Consider the following 20,237-nt stretch of genomic DNA (forward strand, 5'->3'; position numbering starts at 1 on the left):
CTACCTTCTCTTAGTTGATTATTTCCATATGATTGTGTATATGTTTTGTTTAAATATTACTATTTTCATGTTATTTCCCTGATTTTACTGAAAACTTTTTGAAAACAGGAACTGTGCTTTGCTTATCCCCAATGGAAAATTACAGTGGACAGTGCTCTAAACTTGGAGTCAGGAAGGCTCTTCTTCTGAAGTTTAAATATAGCTTCAGACCTGCTTCATTTTCCTCATCTATAACATGATGTAGAGATTGACATAGAAAGCCACTATAGTATCTTTATTTATAAAACCCTAAATGGGATCACAGTCAGAAACAATTGAAAAACAACTAAAAATATTTCCAGGAGCTGGCATGAAATAGACCCATAATAAACCAATTGTCTTCTGTGCAACTCTTTTCCCCCCATATTCTCCATTGTAGGCTTACCCAATATGATAGAAACCTGTCTCTAAATTTCTTCAACATCATGTGAATGTATGCCAATGTAGGACTCATATTCTCCATTTATTTTTCCTCATTCTCATCTTATTTAAAAATCCATCTCTTTCTTTCTCTAATTGTTCTCTTATGGGATGATACCTTTTCTACTCCTTCTTGCATATAAGAAGTGATATGATGGTGTGGTTCTCTTCTGGTGCAGGGCAATTAGTCACTCTTATTCCCACTCTTTTGCAGGTTGAGTCATTTGAGCTCTCTTTTTAGGTGTGACTTCTTTTTTTTCTTCCAACCATTGTTTTGCTTCTTCCTCTCTGGGGATAAAATAACAACAAAAACTAGTGGTTTTCCTTTTGAATTAAGTTGGAAGGAAGAAAAATGGTGAAATCTTTATGTCTGTTGACAGCTGCACTCCTCCAATCTCAGGCAGACTGTGGTATAAGGCTGTCCTTTTTCTCTATGCTCAGGGAAGTTCTTTAAAAAACATCAATAATTCAGCTTTGAGTCAACCACTAGAGCAAAATGCTATGATTGTAAATATGTATATCTTTTCTCTGATGAATTGTTCATTATGGTCCTCCTTTCTGTTTTTGAGCAACTATTCATAAATATCAGCAATGCAAAAGGCAGAGGAAAGATGTTGGAGTAAAGGTGGGGACTTGTCTGAGCTCTCCCTTCAAGTAACTTTAAATAATGATTCTAAACATATTTAAAAGTAGCAGGACTCATAAAAATTAAGTGAAGCAATTTCCAGCCCAAGACAAATTAGAATGTCTACAGGAAAGGTTTGTGCATCAGGGTAAGAGAGGAGTACAGTCCAGCAAAGTCCTATTAGAGAGAAGTACAGTCCAGCAAAGTCCTGTTAGCATTGCCTGGGCCACACGAAAATAAGAGACTGAATCAGTGGCAGCAATGTCAGTGTCCAGACCTCAGCCCAAAAACTGTATGGGGTTCAGGCAATGGATCAGAAGAAGATTTATAGGGGTGCCTTTGCTGGAACTAGGAGTAGAGCTCTATTACATTGACTCTAATTGCATCTGGATCATGGCCCTGCATCTTAGTTAATATGCAAGAAGACACACTAGCACAGGAGAGCCTATGTTCTCAGGAGAGTGGGAACTTGGTTACAGTTCCAGGGTTGAAAAGAGTGCTTGTGGTCATTCAAAAACAGTTTTTAAGAGTAGTAAACTCATCTCTTCCTAAATCATTTGGAAAAGCTGAAAACTTGCAGATTCCCAGAATTACCTCTGAAAACAGCTGAAAAAACTCTTAAAGCTTGTGACAGTGCCCACTCCACTTGGAAAACAGAGTCACACTTTGGCATATTGTTAAAGATCAAGAAATAAGCTGGAAAATGAGCAAACAACAGAAAAAAATTATGACCATAGAAAGTAACAAGGTGACAAGGAAAATCAAAATTCCTCTCTGCATTTGAGCAACTATTATCAGCAATGCAAAGCAGAGGAAAGAAGAAGGCAATGATGTCAAAATTCTTGTATGCAAAGTTTCAAAAAAGAATTACAAATTAGTCTCATATCATGGAAAAGCTCAAAAATAATTTTAAAATTTTAGTAAGAGAGGTAGAGGAAAAATTGGGAACAGAAATGAGTATGTTACAAGAAAGTCAAGGAAAAAAGATTCAATATCCTGAAAAAGAAGGAACAAGAATCCTGAAGAAATTAACATCTTAAAAAAGCAGAATAGACAAATGGTAAAAGAGGCACAAAAATCAAATAAAGAAAAAAAAGGCTTATGGAAAATATCTCTCTCTATAAATACACATATATATGCAATCACCAAGGAGAAGAATGCCTTAAAAAAGTGAATTGGCCAAATGGGAAAAAAGGTAGAAAACTTTACTGAAAAAAATAATTTTTAAAAGCAAGAATTAGGTAGTGGAAATTTATGATTTTGAGTCATCAAGAAACAATAAAGCAAAATCAAAAGAATGAAAAAAATTGCAGAAAATGTGAAATATCTCATTGGAAAAAAATCTATCTATCTAGAATATAGATCCAGAAGAGATGATAACTTCTCACCAGCCAACCCACTAAACACCCTTCCCCACAACAAACCAGAATGATACTTCCTATTTGCATATGCAATCCTCCCCTCAATTCCCAACAAACAAAAGTTGTTAAGACTACCTGAAATGTATGACCAAAAACAAAGAAAAAAAAAAAGTCTACACATCATTTTTTTAATCAAGGACTTTTGTTACTCTTGCTATTTTATAGTTCTTTTTTATAATAATAGATTTTTATTTTTCAAAATACATGTGAAAATAATTTTCAGCATTCACTCTTGCAAAATCCTGGTTCCAAATTTTTCTCCCTTCCTCCCTTCCTTTCTTCTCCCTCCCCTAGATAGCAACTAATCCAATACAAGTTAAACATGTGCAATTCTTCTGAACATATTTCTATATTTTTATGCTACACAAGAAAAATCAGATCTTAATGGAAAAGTTGAGAAAAAAACACTAACAAGTGAATAGCAACAAAAAGATGAGAATATATTGCAATCCACATTCAGCCCCCATAGTCTTCTCTGGATGCAGATGGTTTTCTATATTGCAAGTCTACTGGAATCTGATTGAACCATCTCATTTTGTAGAAAAGAGTCAAGTTCATCACAGTTGATCATTAAATAATTTTGTTGTTCCTGTGTACCATGTTCTCTTAGTTCTACTGACTTTTCTTAGCACCAGTTCATGTAATAGATATCATTTTATAAGAAATTATCAGGTAAAAGTTCCCTGATATTATAGAACCAGAGGGCAAAATGGTTATTATGCCAATCACCCTCTAAAAGAGATACCCAAATGAAAATTCTCAGGAATATTATAGGGAAATTCCACACCTCCAGATGAAGGAGAAAAAACTGAATGTTGTCAAAAAGTAACAATTCAAGTACTGTGGAGCCACAGTCAAGGTACCACAGGATTTAGCAGCTTCTATATTAAAAAGATCAGAAGACTTAGAATATAATATTTTGGAGGTCAAAGAAACTTGAATTATAACCAAAAATTATGTCCAATCACTTATCTAGAAAAACTAAGTGTAATTCTTCAGGGAGAAAAGTAAATACTCAATGAAGTAGAGGATCTGCAAGCTTTCCTGATGAAAAGATCAGCGCTAAATAGAAAATTTGACCTTCAAATACAAAATGCAAATGTAAACAGGAAAGAGAAATCATAAGGAATTTGATAAGATTAAACTTTATATTTTTTTCATGGAAAAATGAAATTAATAACTTCTAACCACTTTCTCATTATTAGGTTAGGTAGGAGTATACATACACAGAAAGCAGAGATTTGAGTATGGTTTTTAAAAATAAAATTAAGAGATAAGAAACCCAGAATTCAGGCGGAGAAAAAGACAGAGGGAGGTAAAGTGGAATAAATTATCTGGCACAACAGCAGCTTGAACAAGATTTTACAGTGAAGGGAGTAAATGGGGGAAGTAAGGAGGGGAGCACATGAATCTTAATCTCATTGGAATCGGCTCAAAGAGGAAATAAATATACACACTCAATTGGGTGTAAAAATCTATATTACCATACAGGAAAATAGGAAGGGAAGAAAATAAGTGAAGAATGCGTGTGTGTGCATAGATGATAGAAGGGAAGGCAGTTTAGATGAGGTAAAAATCAGAAGCTAAATACTTTTGAGAAAGAGCAGGGTAAAAGGAGAGAAAAATTAGGATAAATAGGGGAAATAGTATGGATGGCAATACATAGTTGGTAATTATAACTGTGAAAAAAATTACAGCGAGTTTTTCTGATCAAAACTTTATTTCTAAAACATATAGAAAATGTAGAAATAAGAGCCTTTCCTCAATTGATAAAAGTTCAAAGGATATGAACAGATAGTTTTTGGACAAAGTAATCTACACTATCTATAGTCATATAAAAATGCCCTAAATTACTATTGATGAGAGAAATGCAAATTAAAACAACTGAGCTACTACCTCATATTTGTCAGATTAGTTAATATCACACACACAAAAAGAAAATGACAAATGTTGCAGGGGATATATGAAAATAAAAACACTAGGCCCCCCAAATTAAAAAAAAATGCATACTCTTTGACCACCAATGCCACTACTAGATCTGTATTTCAAAGAGATTTAAAAAAAAGCCTAAAAAGCAAAGAGGAAAAACATCTATGTGTACAAAAATATTTATAGCAGCTCTTTTTAGTGGTGGCAAAGGATTAAAAACTGTGAGGATATTTAACAATTGGGAAATAGATGAACAAATTGTTGTATTATGATTGTGATGGAATATTTTTATGGTTTGAGAAATAATGAGCAGGATGATTTTTAAAAAATGGAAAGATTTACATGAACTAATGCAAAATGAAGTTAGTAAGCAGAATCAGGAGAAAATAGTACAGCTATATTTTATGATGACTTACTTTGAATAATTTACCCATTCGCAGTAATAAAATGATCCAAGACATTTCTGTAAGGCGTATGATGAAAGGTACTGTCTGTCTCCAGAGAAAGAACTGTTAGAGTTTGAATGTAGATCTAAGATATCTTTTCTTTATTTTCTTTATATTTCCACCCCCCCAATCTTATCATTCACAAAATGACTTGTATGGAAATGTGTTTTACATAATTATACATGTACAACCTATTCCATTTTTTCTCAATAAAGGAAGATAAGGAAGAGAGGAAGAGAATTAGAAACTTAATTAAAAAAAAAAAACAATGCCAAAACTATTTACATGTAATTGAGAAAAATAAAATATTAAGATTAAAATAAAATAATAAAAAGATCAGCAATGAAGCAGTTGATTATGCTTATTACACTTAACAGAAAACAGAAAGGTTGATAAAGTATTAAGAAATGGAGGTGAGGAAAACAGTAAACATCCTCTCAGGAGAAAGGAAGTGAAGAAAAATAGATGAGAAAATGAATCACTGCCCCACAGGTAGGAGTATATATGAAATGGGGATAAGTGGTTCAGGAACATAGCATCCATTCTAATTTTCTACTTTTAAAATTTCCACATCTAGATAGGATTCTGAAATCAGGGTTCAAATATAATATATCTGCTATTTTCCCCAAGTTTCTAATCTCATTGTCTGCAGTATCAATGCTTTTCTCAGAGGGTCCTTGCCCCATCATTGCTCCCAATTCTTGTGGTTATTTCATACAGTTAAACACACTCAGCCACAAAGATTTGGCTGGCAATAATCCATTACACTGGTAAAATGGGACTGTGACTCATATCAGCTTACCTGCACAGTCATATTCTTCTAGGAGATTTATAATCCTTAAATTAGCTCTATACATCATATTTTTGAAATCAATGCATTTTAATGATTATGTTTTCTTTTAACAGTACTGTTTTTTGCTTCTTTTCTTCTAGATTTTCTTTCACTTCTGTATATTGAATTCTCAATGTTGTCTTTTTTTGTTTCTTTGTTGAAATTTGGCACCTTAGATTTAAGTTTTTGTATTCTGCCAATGATTTCTGCTGAATAGGCCATATATCCTGATTTCACAATTTTTATTTCTCTTTTGAGTCATTCAGGAACTTCCTGCTGTAGTTAAATATTCTCTTGGAAATTCACAGACTCTTCTGTCTTATCAGATCTTGATTTTCTTTTGTCTTGTAATATTTATTCATAGATGCTTAGTTCATTTCACTGATCTAGAAGCCATATTTTCTTCTATTATTAATACTTTTTCTGTTTTTTTAAAAATAATTGTTGTAGTCAATGTCTTTAAATGAATTTCTTGCTTTTGAGATTTACTGATTTCAAACTTTTAAAAATTATTTTTTGTTACTCATTTTTTCCTTTGAATAAGTCATTCTCTCCTCCTCTTCTCCCCCCTGTGGAGACTGGCTCAAAGATCTCTTAGCTTCTTCCCAATTCAGTTTGTATTTTCATCTGCCCAGTCAGCAAAATCACTTTCTATGATCAGGAATCTTTTTTGTTTTTTGCTTATTTTTTTAAAGTTAAGCTCTGCTCTGTACAGAAGGTATTGTCCAAAACTTCTTGAGAACCAGGGTTGTGGAGATTAGCTTACTATGCTGGGGTCTGTAGGGCTGGTGGTTTGCTTAGTGTACTAGGCTAGCCCAACCTAGTCATGTTGTGCCCTGGGTTCTAGTGATGGCACTTTGCCTGCTGTTCTGGGGCAGGAGATCTTAAGCTGACTTGCTGTATCACTGGACTGCTGAGTCAGGACTGTAGGTTCTCAGATGCTGATTTTTGCTGTGGTTATGAGTCTCTTACTGCCTTGCCACCTGCACTGGGCTATGTTTCTCTTTTTACCCAAGTGAGACAGATTTTTCCTGAAGTCTTTTTAAGCTATCTTGCATTGGAGATTTATTTCACTCCATATTTTTGTAGATTTTGTTGCCCCAGAATTCTTTTAAAGGCTTGATATAATGTTTCTAAGGGAAACTGGGAAGAGCTCAGGAAACTTCTTGATTTTTCTCCATCATCTTGGTTCCTCCTTTCCAACCAATATCCTAAGACATCATTATTTCACTGCAAATGTGATTACAGGGAAAGATGACAAAGGATGTTGGGGGAAAACAATTAATTAAGAAACAAAAAAATTTCAAAGATCTGAAGATCATATAGAAGTCTTGCATTTATATTGACTACATCTTAAAAGGTAGGGAAGTACTTATTATGAAGATCAGAGTTATTTCCTAATTAGCTATCTAGTGTAAGTCAGACCATAATTTTGGTAGAACAAATAAAAATCCATTCTAAATTGCAAGAAATACAATAAACAATTTCAATCTTACCTGTTATAACAAGATATTCATACATAAAACAAATGAAAATGAAACAAAAATGCATTGACAAGGAAAATATTACCATTTGTTATGCAAATGGTAATAACTATAAATGAAATGAAGCATTTATTTAGTGCCAAATACTGTCACCTGTAGGAAGGAGAGACACAAAAGAAAAAAGAAGAGTAGAGAGTAAAGTCTTCAAGGTCTATTTAATTCTAGAAGTAATAGGAAGACTTTGGAAATACTTGAATAATGGGATGATATGGTTAGACTTATATTTTTTAAAAAACTTACCCTGGCAGCTGAGTGAAGAATGGATTAGTGTTAGAGGGTGGGGGGAAGATATGTGTCAGGGAGTTGAATTAAAAGGCCATTATAATAGTCCAAGAATAACTTAATGAGGGTCTGACCTACAGGGTGACTGGCTTATGAGTGGAGAAAAGGGGGCATATAAAAAAGATGCTGTGGAGATAGGAATGACATGATTGGAGAACTGATTATATAGGGTGAGTGACAGTAAAGAATTGAGGATGACAATGAAGTTGTGAATCTAGATGACTCAAAGGATTGTGATTGTCATTGACAGAAAAGGAGACTTTGTGAGGGTGGAAATTTTTGGAGGAATAATTAGCTCTGTTTTGAATGTGTTGAGTTGAATTTTCTATAGTATATTGAGATTGAAATGTCCACTGAGTTTGACTTTCTTCTGGTATAGTATGAAATAGTTTCATCCACTTATTTTGTTTGTTTGTTTGTTTGTTTCTCTAAGGAAAACCAATGAATTTAGACACAACCTCCTCATATCTTTTGTATAAATTACATGATTCTTAGGACTCACTGGCCCAACTCCCATCCTTGCCTTCCTGTCCTCCATTCCAGCAACTGTTGAAGGGACAAGTTTGAAAGTAATTTAAAATATTCTTTGTTTCAAGGATTTCAATGGCCAAAAGAATTCATAACCGCTTACCTACTATAAATAAGCTTCACCTTAGATGCACTATTGCCTTCTAGTATAGTAAAACTTGACCAAAAATTATGCAAAAAATGTTACTAAGGTCATTTTCATATCATGATGAAGCTTCATAGTAGAACTTTTGAGGAAGATTATTCTCCTATTAATGTTTTACTCTAATATTTCATAATGTTATAAAGATGGCCCTAAGTTCTTAATAGCTATAATAGCTGAATTCCAGTTGTGGCAGGTACTATAAGCTAGTAATTATGTTCCTAGTGGCTACATATTACCTCTAGGATCAAATATAAATTCTTTGGCTTGTTTTTAAAGTCATTTATAACCTTGCCCCTCCCCATCTTTCAGTTTTCTACCACCTTAGACCCTTTCATATACTTTACAAATCATTGACACAGGTTTCATTGTTATCCACCACAATGAGCTCCTTTTCTCACTTTGGGCATTTTCACTATTTTCCTCCACGTTTGGATATCTCCCTGTGTCTCTCTGTCTCTGTCTTTCTGTTTGTCTGTCTGTCTGTCTCTTTCCCCACTAAAACCATGTTTTTGACAAAAAAAACAAACAACAAAAAATCCTAACAGCTTTCACTAGTCATTATACCTTCCCCTTAGTTACCCCACATTCATTCTGTATATATTTTCTTTGCACATAACTGTTTGCATTGTTGTTCTATCCCCTTAGATTGTGAACTAGTTAAAAACAGAGATTTAGGGGAGCAGGGAAATAATTTTCTTTGTATCCCCAAATTATATCAAGGCATTTATTAAATGCCATACTGAACTAATAACATTGTACTTAGCTAAAAATGGAAAAAGTCTTCACTGGAAGGTTGGCCACCAAATAATAGTGTTTTGATTTATTTTGTTTACATCCCAGCAACTCATGAAAACTTACTCATGAAAGTTATGAAGGTATTGCTCATATCAATGAAAGTAAATTTTCAAAAGTCACATACTGAATTATTGAAGAATTGATTGTAACTAATGCTTGTTAGGTTCAGCAGAGCAAAGCCTCAGATTGCCAAGTTCCCCTTTAATAATATGTCATGGTGACCTGAAAGAGTTACTTACAAGGGCCTATCTTCCTGCTAATGAGGATTTGCTCATTTTACAAGGCATGGCTCAGTGTTAGTTAAGTGCTTTGGAATTTGAAATTATTTTCATTCTTTAAGGTGTCTAAATGCTATGTTGATGAATGTCACATAAAATACTGAATATGACGGAATATGCTCAGGATAATGGGTGTTACCATCTAGTTCACCTGAACCATGACTTGTCTACATTTAGCATGAATAATGAATGTAATTTAATATAGAACCTTTGTAGAAAAGTATCTCAAAACACTTTTCAAATTGAATATTGCAATGTGGAATTATGTAACAAAGTCTTAGATTTAAGTAGATAATAACAGATCACAGTTACAAAATTATATAATGAAGTCTTAGGTAATTTTTATAAGTGTAATATAGTTATAGGGTAGTAGAAGGAAGAAAATCAGTGGAAAGAGAAAGTGACATAGGAGAGAAAATGCAAAGGTGAATTATAGACTAACAGCTGTTTTATTGAAATAATAGAATAAATGGTATATTAACTTAAGTATAATGATGTTGATAGCTATCATTTAGTAGATGATTTGTGGTTACATATAGTTTTTTAAAATATGTATTAGCTTATGATCAATTCGTATCTTTCATGAGATGGAGTGAGGAAGAATAAGATTATTATTAGTTAATGATGATGATGGTGGTGATAGCAATGATAATTAATAAATTTCTAAACTCCCACCCCATTTTTCATGCTGTGAGGAAGGGAGAAATTTACACAATAGAGGAAAAATTTAGATGCCATATTGCAGGAAAATTAAATTTTTTAAGAGCAGAGGAATAAAGCAGGCCATCCATCATCACACTGCAGTTGATAATACTCTCAAGTGTAGTTCCTACAAGATTAAAATTGTGAAATTTTAAAATGGGAAATGGGAAATATTTAGCAACATAAAGATACAATGGAATATAGAATAATATTGATATAAAGTTGTCTAAGTCAATGTGCACTACGGGAACCCTTGTGCAAATTTTAGTGCTCCCCTTCCTTTGTTTTCATTTGAATTTGACATCCAACCCTCTATGGCAACTGTGAAAACCTGGACAGTTTGATTCTGGTAATACCACTAATTGGATTATACAATTCCAAGCAGAGTGGCTCAATTGGTACTGAGTCAAAGGAAATGGTCAGCAAGGATCTCAGTTATTTTATTCATGTCCAACTTTTTATAATCCCATCATTTGTGGCAATGATATTGTAATAGTTTGACATTTTTTTCTCTAGTTCATTTTGTAGATGAAGAAACTGAGTCAGATAGAGTTAAATGTCTTGCCTAGGGTTGTATAGCTAATAAGTATATGATGATAGATTTGAACTCAGGTTTTCCTGATACCGGGCCTCGTATATCTGGTATCCAGTACACTACCTAGGTTACATGTTGATAACTCAAAACTGTCCTATCAGTCCACAAAACACAAAACAGACCAGAGTCAGTAAGAAGGCAAGCTACAAATGATACAAACTAGGAATCCTAATGCCCTTCTTAAGTATAATAATAACTAATCATTATATAGTGTGAGGCAGTGTGCTAAACATTTTACAAATATTATTGCAATTGAGCCTCACCTTGGATCTAGGTGCTATTATTCTCCCCATTTTACATAGGAGGTTAAGTGACTTGAACATGTAAGTGTTTGAGTCCAGATTTTAACTCAGTTCTTCCTGATTCTAGGCCTAATCATCTATCTACTTTGTCATCTATATGCCTGGATTTGATCAGTACATGACCAAGAATACTAAAATTAAGAACTTCAAAAAAGTAGGATAGATATATAGCACACAAACACACACACACAAACATGTTTTTATATTCATCAATGAACAAAATGCCCCATAATATTTTACAAGTAGAGTAAAATTATTTTATAAGAAGAGTAAAACTTTTTTAGAATCTACAGAAAAAACTGTCTCCAGTGGTTTCTGTCATAATAAAAATTCTAAAAAGTCAGGAATAATTGTCAAGTCGTTTTCTAAAAGATACGTGTCCAATAGCACTAGGGTAGAAGCAAGGGTAAAAAAGCTAGTGAAGATCTGAGACAAAGTATTAGAACAGTTATATCACCCTGTTGTTATGTGCAGGAGAAAGTATGAATGCCATAATGTCCAGTAAAGACAATAAAGAAAATAAATAGAGCAAGATGTGAAATACAAAAGTTTATCAAACATTGCAGATTCCTTGACAACAAAAGTCAAAAGGTTACAGCGAAATGGGGACTTCACGTAACACAAAGAATAAAATGAGCATTTAAAAAACATTCAAAAACTTTGTTATAGACAATTGAGAAACAAAGAAATCAGTGAGACAGAGTCCCAGATGAAGGAGGAAATAGAGAATTTCTGGTCATTTATATGGTAGTAAGGATTTGAAATACATGGACATACAAGTTAAATCAAATATAAATATACTGAATGTCAGAATAATTGTGCAAAGGGAAGTCTCTGAAACTCTAGCTTCTTTGTGAATCTGGAAAGTAGTAAGACTGTTTAAGATCCATAATTATCAGCTCAAATTCCTCACTCTGCTATGTTATTTTTTAAGCTAGGTACTTTACCAGTTTCTTCTCAGACTTCAGCTAGATTGTACTTTTCTTAAAAGAAGGTTTATATATGAGGCAGCACATTATATAAAAAAAAAATTGCCAGTTCGGGGGGGTCAGAGGACCTTGGTCTAAATCCAGCCCTTTGGCTCTTCTTATTTCTGTTACCCTATTAACTTTTCTGGGACTTATTTGTAAAATGGGGATGGTGGTTGGCCTGACTTATTACCATTGTAATTTCTAATTCAAAAATCTATGATCTTATGATCTACTTTTAAAAGATTAAAACATCAGTGCTCCCCCACACCAAAGTGTTTGTCTATTTTATACAAAGCATTTAAAGATTGTTTTTCCTCGAAATTCTAAGACCATTTACAAAGAATTAATATATTGGTTGGGGGAAAAATCGGTTTTGTCCAAAGTCCAAGGGATATAAAGAGCAAGTCATTATAAATCATGCAATAGCTGAACAAATTACTTGAAAGTGATTATTTTATAAATCTGTTTTCAAAATAGATTATTCCATAATAACCATGTGAAGGTTAAATTTGTACTGCCTTTATGGGTTATTAATCGGTAAATAAAGTGGTAAGTCTAAATTCAGGAAGGCCTGAATCCAAATCCAGCCTAATATACTAACTAGATGTGTGATACTGGGTAAGTCACTTAGTCTTTTGTCTCAGCTTCCTCATCTTTAAAATGAACTAAAGAAGGAAATGACAGACCATTTGAGTATCTTTGCAAAGAAAACACTAAATGGGATCTCAAAAGATCAGATGTGACTGAAATGACTGAACAACAACGATAACATGTGCCAGACACTATGCTGATAATTGGAAATATAAATAATAAACCAAAACATTCCCTAAATATAAGGTTAATGGAACATAGATGGAAAGCAGTATTGGAGGTAAGGTAAGTCACTAATAGCAGTGAGGATCTTCTAAAAAAGGTGCTGCTCTTGCTAACTCTTAGAAAGAAATCAGGGAGTATAAGACTCAAAGATGAAGAATGAGAGAATTTTGGATATAGTTGATAGTGTAAGTGTAGAGATGGGAGATAGAAGATTGTAAGTGTTATGAACACCTAGTAAATCAATATGGCTAGACTATAGAATATAGGTAGGGGCGTAAAGTGTTTAAAGGATGAAAAGTCAAGAAAAAAATCTAAATTATGAAGAGCTTTAAATGCACAATAGAAGACTTTAGAGTTGATCCCATGGGTAATAGAAAACTTTTGCAATTAATTAAGAAAGGGTGAAACATTATTTAATCTTCATTTTAAAAAAATCACTTTGGTAGTTGTGTGGAGACTGGATTGAAGGAACAGGAGATTTAAAACATGAAATATAATTAGAAATCTATTGAAATAGATGATGGACAAAGGTGATAAGGATCTAAATCACAGTGGTAGTTATATAAGTGAAGAGAAAAATACAAGTGTGAAATTCTATGGAGAAAGAAAATACAAGATTTAGCAACTGATTGGATATGTGGTGGTGGAGAAAAGAAATGAGAATTCCATTATTATTGTTAACTTCGATGATAGGCAGGATAGTGGTGCCCTTGACAATAACAGAGAAATTTGGAAAAGGAGTGGGTCTTGAGGGTAAAGGTAATGAATTCTATTTTGAATGTGTTAAGATACTTACAGTTCATCCAGTTCAAAATGTCCAATAATTTGTGGTGTGGAACTGGTGCTAGAAGAGATATTAATGCTGGATTATTAGATCTGGCTACATCCTGAACAGGAATGATAACTGAATAAAAAGAATCTTAAGAGATTACCAATTGAAAGTTTATGGGGAGAAAAGTGAAGACATTTCAGGGCTTTGGGAGATGCCTGATATTAATTATTGTAGAGCTTTTGACTCTATTATATATTTGTGCTGAAAATATGCTGAAAATATATATTAATTCAAGTGTGTTCTTGTACACTTGTACATAAGATTCAAGTATAGTAAGAACACTGGTATATTTGTTTAATGTATAGACATAGAAAACAATTCTCTTTTTAAAATGTACTACTAACACCAAAATATAATGTATTATAATATATCATTATATGTAATATTATATGTTATAAAATAATATTAATATAATATAAATAATAATAAACATTATGGCCATGTGACTATGCAGAGAGTTTAAAAACTTTATAGTTTTGCATTAAATAATCCATTACACATTCCCTAAAAAGAAATGGATATGATTCTAAATTAAGGAATAAAGATGTCAACATTTTTTAAGTGGCATGAACTTATAAGATCCTATTGAAAGAAAAAAAATAATTAAATGGCTTTTCCATCTCAGGATATTTTCCTCCAAAGATACACTTTAATTTGAACTTAATATGTGTAAAGTTTCTTAGGTATGTCAAAGAAAAACAGAGACTGAAGATTTAGAATTTAAAACTGGAAGTCAAATTAAACCGTTGGATAAAGATAATTCAAAGTCTTGGTTTTCTCCAGGAATGATATGTAAAACATAACATAATCAAGTGAAAAGATTGTGTATGTTAAAGGACTCATTTGGCATACTGAAATCAAAGTTCAATTGGAAGAACAGTTTTAAAACAATTAATGCCTACACAATGCTACTCCTAATATACTTTTAGAACTATGAAATAGACTTTACTAAGATTTGGAAAGTATCCTAACACATATTTGTATTGCATGAATGAAATCCAAGCTCCTAAGGGCACCTCAAGCATCTATAAAATAAAAAAAATACTCTGCCATCTAAAAGGAGAAGGAAAATTGAAACAAAATATCAAAGTAAATCACAAATTGTTAAAAAATTTACAGAAATAATTTCTCTTCTTTAAGAAAGAGTAAAGTATAAAAAGTTGTACATGCTATCAGATTTGTCAAAAGTAACTGCAATAATACTTTTTGATCCCACAGTGTTGCTACTGGGTCTGTATCCCCAAGAGGTTATAAAAAGGAAAAGGATCCACATGTGCAAAAATGTTTGTAACAACTCTTTTTGTAGCAACAAGTAACTGGAAATTGAGTGGATACCCATCAGTTGGGAAATGGTTGAATCAGTTATAGTATATGGATATAATGGGTTATTATTGTTCTATAAGAAATGATGAGCAGGTTGATTTCAGAAAAGACAAGAAAGACTTACATGAACTGAACCAAAAGAACTCTGATTATAGCAACAAGATTATGTGATGATCAACTGTGATAGGCTTGGGTCTTTTCAACAATGAAATGATTCAAGGCAATTCCAAGACTTGTAGTAGAAAGAGCCATTCACATTCAGAGAGAACTATGGAGACTGAATATGGATCAAAGCATAGTATTTTCATCTTTATTTGTTTGCTTTTTTCTCTTGTTTTTTTCCTCTTTAGGTCTGATTTTTATTGCATAATATGACAACTATGAAATATGTTTAAAAGGATTCCACATGTTGAACTATATTAAATTGTTTGCTGTGTTGGAGAGGGTAAGTAAGAAAGGAAAAGTTACACAAAGTCTTACAAAAATGAATGTTCAAAACTATCTTTACATGTATTTGGAAAAATAAAATACTATTGAAAAAAAAAAGTAACTGCAGTATTTTGCATCTGGAAGGAGCCTATTAAATAGTTATGATCTAAGGAGGAAATCAACAGGTGCTCCAGGGCAATTTCCATTTGAACTCAATCAAAAATATGAAAAGTACTGGACAAGTAGTCAAGTCGTGTGGATTTGTTTATATCAACAGAAGGGGGATTTTTGAAAAAAAAATTAGTCTCTGACTCCATATCCAGTGATCTTTCAATTTTACCATACTTCCTCTCCTAATACATTTTGCATACCTTGGAGGAATGTATCACCATCAATTATTATATTATTTTTATTTTCTTCTTCTCAAGTTTGTTTCTGTGGAATCAGATAGAAACAGTTATAGATCAATTTGCAATAAAATTTGCAATTTGCAAATACAAGACTTATGAAATGAAACATTAGAAAACATAGAGGCCTAGCAGAAGAAATAAAAGTCATGATTGACCTTGAAGCCATCCCAAGGGTGGGTCCTGCAAGTCTGCAGATGAATCTGGATCTCAACGTCCTTATTCAATTACAAAAAAAATAAAATTATTTCATACATCTGTGCTAGTCATTAGTACATTAAATATAATGTTTGCATAGCAACTGGTCTTAGGATTGTTTCTATCTGACTCCACTGAAATAAAGTTGAGAAGAACAAAATAAAAAATATAGTTAATATTTTAAAAACCTTTTAAGGTCTCCAAAATATTTTGAAGGAAGTTTGATATAATTGAAAGATGATTTCACATGGAGTTGGAAAATTATTTTTGCCTTCAGAAAGACATTTGATAAGACTGAGACTCAATTTCCACATATTTATTCTTAAGTTTCTTTCTAATTCTGTATCTATGATAAAGCACATACATTATGAGTTTGAAATAGGTATTTTTATTATTCCCATTTTATGGATAAAGAAACAGATACCAATATGGCTAAGTAACTTTTGCATAGTCCCATAAAAAAGTCACTCTCTGAAATAGACTTCATATCTAGTTCCATTTGACTCTAAGTCCACTGCTCATCAAAACTATATTCAGTGCCACAGTTAGGAAGATCTATGGTGCAAACATTTGCATAGTACAAAGTTCAAAACTAAATCAGAGAAATATTCAATCTATTTACAAAATGAGACAATGTTAACGAAGTTTTCAGGTAATAAGAAGGTCAAAAGCTCAAGGTATCCACACAGAATAGGTTTATAGAGAAGCATAGAATTTGAGACAGGAGCAGCTAGATAGTACAGAGGACAAAATTCTTTATCAGGGAAAATCAGAAAAATGGGGATGATATATACTTTATCATTTTCCTACATTTTTATTTCTTTTGCTAGGCTTCTGTATTTTGTAAGGTTTTATTTCACATATCTTTGACATTCTGAGCATTTGATATGGTGAAATCAATATAAAATGTTTTGATTTTTTGTTGGTAATATTATGTTCAGCCTATTGTGAGAAATAGTTTTATGAGTGATAACTATTCAGTTTTAATACTGCTTTTTTAGTTGAATTCTGAAAGATTGTCTATTTTTATGTGTGTGAAGTACATGGATTTCTTATTTATTGGTTTGTAAGAGATAATTTCTAATGGAAAATCTTAGCCTTCACATTGTATCTTGCCAGATATTCAGATGTTTTTTCAGCTTTCAGTAATATATTCCAGAGGTTTTGTGATTGATTGGTAGATTTTTACCATTTTTTGCATATTTTTCATGGAGCACACATTGACAGTTATTCTATAATATGTACAATAACCATTAACATATTTTATATAAAAGTTGTATTGCAAATTTTCCTGTGACTGTTTACATCTGATTCCACTGAAATAAGCTTGAGCAGAACAAAATAAAAGACTCATTTTCCTAAATTCAAATCTGGTCTCAGTCACTTAGTAGCTGTATGATCCTGGACAAGTCACTTAATTCTGTTTGTCACAGTTTCTTCATCTATAAAATGAGCTAGTGAAGGAAATGGCAAATCTTGTGACCCTGTGAGAGTCACTTTGCTCTTATGAACCCCACTTTCCTTACTTGTAAAATGAAGAAGTTAGGCTAACTGATGATTCTTCTCAGCTCTCACTTTCTATGATATTAAAAAAGTAGCACTATCTTACAGAAAGGATCCTGCTTTTGGAACATGAGAAATAGATCCTTATGTCTCCAATCCAAGAAATGATAAAAAGTTGAAGATACTGATTAAGATAAGTATAACAACTTTACTTTACTCTGATCTCATTTGCTAGATCCCGTGGGTCTGTAAAAATAGTGATTATTACTTTATAGATTTTTTAGAAGCTTTTCATAATTTCACAATTTTATAGAAAAATATCTTAGATTTATCTATTTCAAGCAATTTATTTTACAGATGAGAAAACTGAGGCTCATTAAATAATAAAATAAGGATTGGAATTTAGTTCCCACAATCCCTTAGTCATGACAATAACTTACATTTCATGAGCTATGGGCAAAGGTACAACATTGGTCATTTTTTGTGTACTGCCAAGGATGAGATACTTAAATGCATTTAATATATGGAAAACTAATTTTAAATTCAGAATTTGTAAGCCAGGGAGTCAATATGATAATTTCACAGATCTAGGAAAACACTTAGCTTTCACTTCTCCAATCAATCATTATGAGAGGAGAAACATGAATTTTATTGTGTCACTGGAACAAAAGTATTAAGTTATCCAACCTATGTACACTCATATATATTTCAATTGTTTACTGTTCATTGAATAAAAAGTCATGAATGAAATGGAGCTCCTTTATTCTAATGAGTTGGCCAAAAAGTTAATCAATCCAGAATGACATTCATGGACCAGGAAAAAATTATGGATTAATCAACCACTGTCTATAATCCTTGGTGAAGCTCCCAATAAGAATTCTTTCATGTTGGTTCTCTAGAGTTTCATGAATTGGTCTAAGATCCCAGAAATAGGATAAAGAGAATGGGATTATTACCTCTTTCTGACAGCAAACAGAGAGGGATTCAGAGTGTGTGATGAACAACCAACTAGCCAGCCAGGTATGAGAAACCAACACTACTTTGTTTGAGATTGTTTTCAATGGATAACATACCAGCTGGTAAAGCAGAACAGCTCTGCTAGTGGCAGGCTGTGTGCCCAGGACCAGACTCAGCCAAATTTGTGAAGCAGATAAAATTTATCTGACTCTCATTTCAGCAACTCTCTACCTTGCTCCTGGCACTTTCATCTCTTTGTTGCCTATACTGTGTTCCATTTCTGTAGTGCTTTACACTAATCTGGCTGCCACTATCCTTTTATTCAAACCATGACCATTTTTTATTAACGGGAAGCTTTAATGATGTCTTTTGCCTTTTATGTCACAATTATCTCTATATATTCAAGCATTTCCCCCTTAAACTAATGACCTTTTCCTTGTAACAAGGAAAAACAAACACAACCAATCGGTATTGCAATCAAAGTTGACAGTATGTACAACATCTACACTGATGGTCCTTCACTCCTTCAAGGAAAGAAAGGAGTTCCGATTCCTTTTCTCTGAGACCCAGACTGAATATCACAATTTTAAGGGTTCTATATCTCTCATGATCTTTTTACAAGTGCCAGCTAGACCTAATACACTGAGCTAGGTACTACAAAAACCCTAAAGATAACTAAAAGTAATTTCTTCTTTCTGGAGCATGAAGTCTCAATCTGGGATGCACAGAACCTAAAACATCCATGAATAGATTTTGTGGAGTCTGTGAATGGGTTAGAAAATGCATGTTTGTTTTCACTGGCCTCTAAATGAAATTTAGCCTTTTATTCAATTATGATTTGAAAAAAATATATTCTGAGAAGAGGTCTGTCTTTCAACAGACAGCCAAAGAGATCCATGACACATAAGTGGTTGAAAACTCCTGTTTTAGAGATTTACAATCTAGAAAGGATAATAAGAATTACATACAAAGCTCTTACATATAAAATAGAATAATTTTTAGAGCTCTAGTAAACTCTAAGAGTATAAGTTGAATTGGTAAAGAAAGAAGAACTCACCTTGAAATTGCCTTTATCAGTGAAAACATAGGTTCTGTCCTTTTCCTGATCATTATTTCTTTCCATCCCCCTGTCCCTATATCTATTCCTATTTATTTTTTCTCCATCCTTGCTCCTGTCCCTCCCACTTGTTCATATCCCTAAAATAGACCATGATAAGTGTATAAAAGATGTACAAACAAGCAGAGTGCTCTGAGAGTAAACAGAATGGGAAAATTATTTCTAACCAGAAAAAGATCATAAAACTTTAGGAGAAAATGATATTTTAAGCTAGATATGTAAAGAAAAAAGAGGGATTATAGGCATCATAAATAAATATTATATATATACGTATATATATACATATATATATATATATATATATATATATATATATATATATATATATATAGAGAGAGAGAGAGAGAGAGAGAGAGAGAGAGAGAGAGAGAGAGAGAGAGAGAGAGAGAAGCATGGAGGCAGTAAAGCATTGGGTATGCTCAAGTTTTGGCTGGTCTATAGGGTAACTGAAGGAGAATTCATGGGTGATAAAGCTAGAAGTGGCCAGATTGTGGAGAGCCTTAAATGCCAGGCTAAAGAATTTGGATTTTATTGAGTAGGCATCGGAGACCCATTGATGGTTTATGAGCCAGAGAGAAATGTAGTCAGATTAATGCATTTGGAACAATACTGCTGTATGGATTAGAGGGAAGGCACTGGGTTCAGAGGCTGTTGCAGTAGTCCAGATATGAGGTGATGAAGGCCTGAACTAGAATGATTGTGGAAATTTAAACTGCAGAATCATGAGGTCTCAGGGGTAAAAAAAAGCAGTTGTATAGCTTTCACCTGAAGATCACTAGTGAAGGGAAACATATTACATAC

At 32.8% G+C, this 20,237-nt stretch overlaps 1 long non-coding RNA gene across 1 annotated transcript; it reads right to left on the minus strand.

Moving 5' to 3' along the window:
* Window positions 1–266: 266 nt before the first annotated feature.
* On the minus strand, window positions 267–19,470 carry LOC127539219 (uncharacterized). The gene is made up of 3 exons (XR_007947887.1): window positions 19,377–19,470; window positions 13,467–13,514; window positions 267–747 (listed from the first exon to the last, which is right to left on the minus strand). It is a non-coding gene; the product is annotated as an uncharacterized LOC127539219 (long non-coding RNA).
* Window positions 19,471–20,237: the final 767 nt, after the last annotated feature.

Source organism: Antechinus flavipes, chromosome 1, assembly GCF_016432865.1.
Source record: "Antechinus flavipes isolate AdamAnt ecotype Samford, QLD, Australia chromosome 1, AdamAnt_v2, whole genome shotgun sequence".
NCBI lineage: Eukaryota > Metazoa > Chordata > Mammalia > Dasyuromorphia > Dasyuridae > Antechinus > Antechinus flavipes.